The sequence below is a fragment of the Delphinus delphis genome, chromosome 7, assembly GCF_949987515.2.
Source record: "Delphinus delphis chromosome 7, mDelDel1.2, whole genome shotgun sequence".
In the NCBI taxonomy this organism is placed as follows: domain Eukaryota; kingdom Metazoa; phylum Chordata; class Mammalia; order Artiodactyla; family Delphinidae; genus Delphinus; species Delphinus delphis.
The window spans coordinates 50,248,870-50,258,714 of NC_082689.1; positions in this window are offsets into that span (position 1 = coordinate 50,248,870).

The window sequence follows — 9,845 nt, forward strand, 5'->3', positions numbered from 1 at the left end:
AATAAGGTAACAGAGTGAAAGGGCAGTGTGCTATTCACTATAGGTTGGTGAGAGAAGGCTCCTCTGATAAAGTGAAATTTGAACAGAGACTTGAATGAAGTGCAGGAGCCAGCTCTGTAGATACCTGGGACAAGAGCTTTGCAAGTGGAAGGAACCACAAGTGCTAAGACAGGAGTATACTGGTGAGAGGTAAGAGTTGGGGAGGTTTAAGAAACTGCCAGGTGGCAAATGTGGCTTCAGAGGGTGATTGAAGGGAAGAGTAGTGGGAGAGGAGGAGGTCAGAGAGAAATGGTAAAGACTTTAGATTTTATTCTGAGTGAGATGGGAAGCCACCAGAGAGAAGAGAGGAGTGGTGGATCCTGTGTTGTGCTACCCATTTCCCCGTTCAATGAATACCTGCTGTCTGGGAGTGCTGCTGGCTGACTGGTCATGATCCCTTCAGGGACTGCCTCAGCTACAGAGGGCTGCCTTGCCTGAGGTAGTACCCTTCATGGAACAGACCATAACCAAGACTGATTGATGAGGGAATATAAAGGCCTGGCTATCTTAGCCCAACTTGAGACAACTTTAAAGGGCCCTTCCAGCTTCAAAGGCCAACATGTGGTTGGCCAAGACTGTCATTGGACCTGCATAACCTCTTGACTTCTGTCCACTCCTGACCCTTCCATTCCCTTCTACAAATGTTGATCCCAAAAGCACTCCTTAAAAAAGTCTTGCATGCTAAACACTACCTCAGTCACTTCCAGAGATACCCAGTCTGTGATAAGTGACATGGTACTATGCTTATGCTGCAAAAGGATCTTCCTGGCTGCTGTGAGGAGAGGGGGCAAAATGGAAGCAGGGAGCTTTGTTAGGAGACTATTACATTGGCCCAGATGGAAGACAACAGTTACTTGGGCTAGAATGGCTGTAGAGGGGGAGGGAAGACATAGTCATGTGCTAGATATATATGAGAGCCAAGCCAAGAGGATTTATTCGTAGACAGATGTGGGAAAAATTAGGATAATTCCAAAGTTTTTTGGCCTGAGTAACTGAAAAGTAGATTTTCCATTTACCAAGAAAGGGGTGGTGTGGAGATGAAAAGTTCAGTTTGGGACATGTTAAGTTTAATATGCCTATTAGTCTACCAAGTGGAAATGTCAAGTGGGAAGCTGTACTTATGAATCTGGACTTCATAGAAGAGATCTCTGCTGGAGATGTAAGTTCTGGAGTAATCAGCTTAAAGATGCCAATTAAAGCCATGATGCTGAATGAGATGATCTAGTAGTGAATGTTGATAGAGAAGCCTGATATGTGCCCTCATTTAGGGGTCAGGAAGGTGAGAAGGATCCAGAAAAGGAGACAAAGAAGGAGAGATCTGGGAAGTAGGAGGAAAAGAAATAGAGGTTTGAGGGTATAAATAAAGTGTTTCAAGAAGGACAGTGTGATCAGCTGTGTCATATGCTGCTGATAGTGATGGGTGAGATGGAGACTGAGCTCTTACACTAGATTAAAGGCCTCCTCAGCAAGACCAGATGCTATGTCCCAGCACTAAACAAACATTATTTGATTCAATCTTCATGACAACCCAGTGAGGGAAGTAATATCTACCACATTTTTACAGAGCAGGACATTTAATGTGCAAGTTAGTCTCATTTTTGGACACAGAGTTTGTATTTGTTTGTTAGGTTCTAGTAGCAAAGATGGTTGAACACAGTTCCATCTTACTCAAAAAGCCATGTTCTTTGCACCACATCATTCTGTAATGGATGAGTAGAATTGTTGATTACAGATTGATAGCTGCAGTCCCTGTTTATAATACTGTAATACTAACATGCCTGCAATAGCATTGTATACTAACATGCTGATTCTTAGACTCTATCCCACTTAGCTGTTCATTTTACAAAAGAAGAGCCAAGGTCCAGAGAAGTAAACTGATTTGCCCAATGTCACATCACTCATTGTCCCTGGTCTCTTAACTTAGTATCTAATGCTTGTTCTACTGCATTATATGGTTATCTAAAAAGTCCTTTAAGGGAAAAATTCCTTTTCATTAAGCTAGCCTGAGTGCAGAAGAGTTGGAGTTCTGGCAGGAGAAAAAGAAGAAATAAACTGTTAGGAGACCCAGGCCAGAGGAAGAAGGTAGGAACCCACCCATGGGAGAGGCATTGCTTATCCTGGGACAGGTTTGGTAAAAGATTGTCCTGGAAGAGGGAGCACATCCTTACAAGGACTAAGGGGTCTGGGGAAAAGGGGAACATGTGAATTGAATATATCCTGGAATTTGTTCCCATGCCCACCATATAATTTCTCTCTCCTAACAGATTTAAAGTGTCTATGCCAAATGCTATGCATTTTCCTAGTATTATCTCTAAGCATCACAAGAATCTCACTTTTGGATAAAGTACAGTTGACAGTTGAACAATACAGGTTTGAACTACAAGGGCCCCCTTATACACAGATTTTTGTCAATGAATACTGTACTATAGTACTACACAATTCAAAGTTGGTTGAATCCCCGGATATGAAACTATGGATACGGAGGGCCAACTGTAAAGTTACACTCAGGTTATTGACTACTTGGTGGCTCAGTGCCCCTAACCTTGCATTGTTCAAGGGTCAACTGTAATTGAAATGCAAAGAGCTAGTAAGCAGTGACTCTTGTACTCAATCTCAGATCTGTTGGATCCCAAGGCCCACGTTCATCCCACTACATTTACACATTCTGACATATCACATAATAAAATCACCATGGAAATATTTAATCTTTATCATCTCAGATATGATTTATATGGGTAAAAAAATAGTTATAAATAATCAAAAATCCATTTTGCATTTACAATTTTTGGCTGAGTTAATAGTCTCAATTCTGCATTTCACTGAGAACACAGACACAGCCTGAAATGAATACAGAAATATACCAAATTCCTTGCATGGTTATAACACTGCTCCCTTTGCAATCTTTTTAAAGACATTTTTTTAAAAAATTAGTTCAGTTAAAACAAGTTTGAATGCAAATTTTCTTTATGAATACAATGCCTCATATGAATTTGTTACTGGAGCATTTTGATTACAAAACATAGTTTGCTTATATAGCATGGTTATAGTAATAATACAAAAGAAGCAACAAAACAGAAGCAGGAACTTTCTGTATTTCCTTCCAAATATTAATTATTTATATGTCTGTGGTGATATTTAAGGATCTCATATAGCCCAAAACAAGTGAGGTCTTTTCCAAAGTCTGGAGCAAAAGAGCTTAGGATATAATTCAGAAATTCAAAGTTCAATCTTTTGTGATATACATTTTTTAAAAGGTAGGTGCCACACACTTGTCTAATTCCTTTTTACATTTTCTACCTCCACTCCAAAAAAAAAAACTATTTTTACTTTCATTTTTGAAATTAGTAACATGCTGGATATGCAGGTTATCTTTATTGCAGCCACGTCTGTGGTTCAAAACCATATAACCAGGAACTAAATTAACCAACAACCATTTATGGAGTATCTGCAATGAGCTTAATACTTCACCAACGGCTGTGAAGTTACCAAAAAATGGTATTTCATTAAATTTAAGATACCATTGATTATAAGACACACCATTATTTTATGTAACACCAGGAAAGAGGAAGTACTGCCAATTACATTGTTACAATGTTTGACATCCTTGATGTTAATTAAGATGCATCTTGACTTCAAGGAAGTTAATAGTGTGAAAAAATGTGCATTTTGGAATAGATAAAATTCAATAACAATTAAAAATAGATCCTGATTTCTAAGAGCTTATAGTTCCATTTGGGAGGGGAAAAACATCAACAGAGAAAAAAATAAATCACAGAATAAGAAAACCAGTATTAGCAAAAACATAGAAGTGAAAATAATACATGTCTGGGGGGAACTTTCTGGCTGTTTAAGAAAAGTGCTTCTTGGGAATACAATTTACACGGTATGCTAGGTCTAGATTATGTAAGCCTCAAAAACCAGGTGGAGATGTTTGGGCTTGTAATGTTTATGAACAGTAAGAGTGATGCAGTAAGAAATATTACTGTACAAGCTGAAGAAAATAGGGGACCAATCAGGAAGCAAAGATAATAACCAAGGTATAAGGGACATGGCAACTTGGATTATGTTGAAGCCCATAAGAAAAACTGATCGCTCAAAAGGTACTTTTTAAAAATAAATGAAAGTTAATGAAAGAATGAATATAGGAATTGAAGAAAGAGGTTCATCAAAAATAACTTCACAGTTTCTAGCTAGTCTTCTAGCTAGTCACAGTTTCTAGTTAGTCTCATAACCTCTCTAGAGGGTTATGAGTTGTATTTTTACAGTGTTGAGGAACACAATTTATTTACTTAGTGCCTGCCACAATGTAAGAATTTAATAAATATTTCACAGATGGATGAGTGAGTGAGTGAGTGAAGCCAGAATATCTGAGTTGAGTTGAGATCATTCATGTAGAGGTGATGGCTTAAAGAGAAGAAATGAATTTCTCAAAGGAGTCAGTTTAGGAGAAAGCCCAGCCAAGGACAACATCATGGGGGACAAATCTTGGGGACCGAAAAAGCAAGTGAAACATGGAAAAAAAAAAACACATAAGGAGAAGCTATAGGAGCCTGTAGAAAACCTGGGCCATATAATCAAAGGCTAAATAGAGTTTTAAAACAAAAAGTTGTATAAAAATTACAGAGAAGTCAGAGAACCAAGAAGAGATAACTTGACACAATAAAATGAAATCAACTGATGATTTTACATAGAAGAGCCTCAATAAAGTGGTAGGGACAGCTGTCCAATTAGAGAGATTAAAGGGATTTAATAGATTGGAAGTGGGGGCAGACAGAGGTAATATTCAGAAAGTGCTAGATTGTCAATGACAGAAAATTCCATTCCAGGGTGTAAACTCAAGGAATGTTGACCTCCTCACTTTCTGTCAGGAAGTTATTCTTCTTTAAACATCTTTAACTACATTAATTATAAAAAAGGGAAAAAATAAAATATATGTGGTATTTTATTTAAAATGATAAAAAACTGAGAAGAAACATGACCAAATTATTTTAAATCAGGAATAATATGGATCATGTCAACTAAGTTAATAAAATCCTAGAACATTTAAAATACTAAAGGGACTTGCCTGGTGGTCCAGTGGGTGAGACTCTGCACTTCCAATGTAGGGGGCCCGAGTTCCATATCTGGTTGGGGAGCTAGATTCCGCCTGCATGCCACAACTAAGAGCCTGTGTGCTGCAACTAAGACCCAGAGCACCCTAAAGAAATAAATAATAAAATAAATAAATATTTACAAAAATAAAAATACTAAAGAGTGTATCTTGAAATTTAAAAGAAGTAACTTTGAGAACTCCCTGGTGGTCCAGTGGTTAGGACTTGGAGCTTTCACTGCCAGGGCTGGGTTTGATCCCTGGTAGGGGAACTAAGATCCCACAAGTCACATAGCGTGGCCAAAAAAGTAAATAAATAAAATAAAATGAAATAAGTAATTTTATGTCAACCAAAAAAGCATGATCAGTGGTAAAGCTAACTGAATATGTTGTCTAAAGCACTGGAATAAGCCAACAATGGAAAAATGGTCAAGAAGTTTATAAAACATTTGGATCTTACGTTACATGATCCAGTTTATTAAGGAAACCATCTATTTTCCTGGATTTTTAGATGGATGAATTAGAAAGCCATAGTACTTCTTCTCAAAATGTATCTTAGTGTCAACATTTAGCTGGATGACGAATTGGTCCAAAGCAAAATGACGTGTCATATTTTTATCTTCAATCCTCTCTCAATCGAGTCAGGAGTTCCACATAACATTTTTTCCCCTAGAAATGCTCCTAAAGAATACTTCTCTGGGGACTTCCCTGGTGGCGCAGTGGTTAAGAATCCGCCTGCCAATGCAGGAGACACAGGTTCAAGCCCTGGTCCAGGGTGATCCCACATTCCGCAGAGCAAATAAGCCCACGTGCTACAACTACTGAGCCCAGGTGCCACAACTACTGAAGCCCATGTGCGTAGAGTCCGTGCTCCACAAGAAGAGAAGCTGCCGCAATGAGAAGCCTGAGCACCGCAACCAAGAGTAGCCCCTGCTCACCGTAAATCAATTAGCCCGCGCGCAGCAACGAAGACCCAATACAGCCAAAAATCAATCAATAAATTTATATTTAAAAAAAGAATAAATATTTCTCTGGGAATATTCCTATAGATATTCTATGATGATGAACAGAAACTAGAATCACTACACCTATACATATAGGAGAAAGCGCTCATTCTTTGTAAACAATGTGTATTCAAAACTATATTAATTACTTTAGGATGAGACTACATAGAGTAAAAGGATTTTTTTCTCATCTTGGAGAGGTATCTCATTCTATGATAGTTAAGTCCTGTTACTTTTTGGTTTAAAAGGTCAAGATGTAAAGACTTTAGATTTTTAAAGATTTGGATTTAAAATAATACATTATAAATAAGTATTTAACATGAACAATAAAGCATATTCAATCGATGAATTTGAGGGGAAAATACAAATTTCACAAATCTTTCAGTACTGAAATTCAAGAAAGCAGTGTGAGAAGAGCACTAAAGTGAAAGTCAGGGAATAAAGATTATATTACCAACTTTTTTGCTGATATCGGTTTTTGATTTTGTTGCTTTTCAGCTGAAGAATTTATCCCAGCTGTAAAACTACATGATGCTTCAGTTGGAAAATGGCAGCATTTTTAAAAAAAAATTAAGAAGCTTTGCATGACTATTTTTATGAAAAGACTGTGAAGGATGATGTGCTGTTTTATAGTTGTACTTTTTTGGTACTTTTTAGCAATTATAGAGTATTTGTTTACAAATCAAATATGTTAAAATAACTGTCTTGGGGGAAAAAAGCAAAAACATATACTGATTTTGTTTATTTGATGTACATTTCTCATGTTTCTATAAAACAAGTCAAGGGGGCTTCCCTGGTGGCGCAGTGGTTGAGAGTCCGCCTGCCAATGCAGGGGACACGGCTTCGTGTCCCAGTTTGGGAGGATCCCACATGCCGCGGAGCGGCTGGGCCCTTGAGCCGTGGCCGCTGAGCCTGCGTGTCCGGAGCCTGTGCTCCGCAGCGGGAGAGGCCACAACAGTGAGAGGCCTGCGTACTGCAAAAAAAAAAAAAAAAAAAAAAACAAGTCAAGGTGCATGGCTTCTTTTAAATATACTTCTAAATACATATGCACTAATTAGCCTTGAAAAAAATTAACTCTGTTATAAGAAAAGAAACACAAATGATGCTGTGTAACTTCAAAGCTAAATGTGGCTAAATCATCAGTGTATTAAATTCCTTGAATGGTTGAGGAAACAAGATTATTATTGTTATTATTCTAGCTCTAGTCATTATTACACTACTGAATTTAGTGCTTCATGTTGCACCCTATACACAATGAAACCTTTGAAATTTCCAAGAAAAGTAGAAAAAAATCCAAATTATGGAGGAAAAAAAGGTTTTTTATTGGCTACTGTAATTATTCAAAATAATCTCTATCATGATGTTTTGGATTAGATTTGAAATGATGGGGGAAGGCAGGTAACCAACAGAACTGGCCTAATGGTTACAGGTATTGAAGCTGGGTGATGGGTACATGGCGGGGGTGTTTGAAAATTTGAAAATGTCCACTAAAAAAATAAACAAAAAAGTAAAATAAAAAAAAACAACTTTTAATCAAAAGTGCCTTTGTAATCCCCTGAAAGTGGTCAGTCTTAAAAATCTTAAAAAATATATTTATTGGGCTTCCCTGGTGGCACAGTGGTTGAGAATCTGCCTGCCAATACAGGGGACACAGGTTCAAGCCCTGGTCCAGGAAGATCCCACATGCGACGGAGCAACTAAGTCCATGTGCCACAACTGCTGAGCCTGTGCTCTAGAGCCCGCGAGCTACAACTACTGAGCCTGCGTGCCACAACTACTGAAGCCCACGTGCCTAGAGCCTGTGCTCTGCAACAAGAGAAGCCACCACAATGAGAAGCCCGCGCACCACAACAAAGAGTAACCCCTGCTCACCACAACTAGAGAAAGCCTGCGTGCAGCAACGAAAACCCAACACAGCCAAAAATAAATAAATAAATAATTTAAATATATATATATATATATAGAGAGAGAGAGAGAGAGAGAGAGAGAGAGAGAGAGAGAGAGAAGGAAAAGAAAAGGCAAAAAAAGGAAAGGAAACAAAAGAAAAAAAAAAAAGAAATGACATAGCCAACAAGATGGAGACAGAAAATCACTAGGCAAATAATTTTGCCTAGTATTATTGAAAGCTTTGGGAAAGTAACTCAGGAAACTTTCTGTAATATACTCTGGGTTTTTTTTAATGTTCTTATTTTTATATTTCCACTTGAAAGAGCAGTGACATCTAAGAAGTATATTCACACTGTTTATTTTACAAGTTATATATGTTATTAGTTTTTAAGCTTGGTTTAGACTACAATGTTCTTAAAAAGTAATTTTTATATCATTATACAATATTACTTTTTAAAATGTCTAGAATTTACAGGTTCTTCCATCACTAGAGATCAGCACTGCATGGAATTTTATTATTATTATATTACAAAAAGAGAGGAACAATGTAACTTCAGTGTGCATATGTGCCTGGGCTCATGTGCATCTATGTGTATATATGACTATTTATGTCTTAGTAGCTTAGAAGACTCTAACTGGAAAGCTATAGAGTCATACAACATGTGCTCATCTCCATGGTAACCATTTCTAAGACAAATGCGCTTCTGAACAATGGTCCCGAAATAGTCTATTACCCATTTTTGTAGATTTCCATCATAGCAGCAAAAAATAGTTTTGGAAAACTTTGTTCCATTTCTAACCAACAAAAAGAGAGACAACAAACATATACCCAAAACTGCAGAGAAAATATGTTTAAATGTAATGACAATTTCTGCCGGGAAGTTATTCTTTCTGCCAGGAAGTTACTCAAGATTTCATTTGGTCTGATTTTCATTTTATGGATTATCTATACTTACTGCTTCTCTTGCAACTTTTTGGCTTCCTACATTTGAGCCATTTATCCTTTCTGAAATTTCTGTGCTATAAAATGAAAAGGAAGAACTGATCTCCCAGGTCTATTTAGCTCTCAAATTTTATGATTTTCTGATATCTCTACTCAATTTGAACCATTATGAGAACATGAGCTCAGGAAATAAAAATAATTGAAACCTAAGTCAGGCAATCTTTTCCCCTTACTAGGTTAGATAAAGGAGAGTTTTTAAACTACCATAATGACTGGATTGCCATTCCTACAAATCCTAAATATTTCAGTCTTGCTTTTCCTATGAAAATTGGCTACATTTTCTTTGCATTAGAATATCTTAACTTTCTAAAATGAGGACAGATTGAAAGGGGTTCTTACATGGGGGAAAACAACTTCTGTAGGTTTAAATATACTCATTTTGCACTCACACCTCCACATCTCCTCTGATGGAGTTTCAGAGTCAAAGCCCTCCAAGGAATTGGAAGAGTCATGATGATCCTCAGATGGGCTGGGCCAGAGCCTGTGCCAATGGAGAGAACGGTAGAAAGCAGGAGTTGGTTCTACCCAACCCTTTTCAGTTCCAGGGAAATGGAAAGCTGACTTCCTGGGTTTTGGTATCTCTACTACTTCCCCTCCCATCACAACCTCCAGTGACATTAAATTCTCTATGCTCCAAGATTTAGAGGAAGAGGGAGGAGGCAGGTGTCCTAAACCGTTATTCTAGCAGCTTTAGGCAGAATTATGGCACCATACATTTCCTTTGAGAGCAGGCCTTACTTTAAGCCCAACTCTACAGGTAAATTCCTTTTAAATTGCTTCCTGCCTTTGGAGTTCCACATCTACTCCTACAGCATTCTTGAAT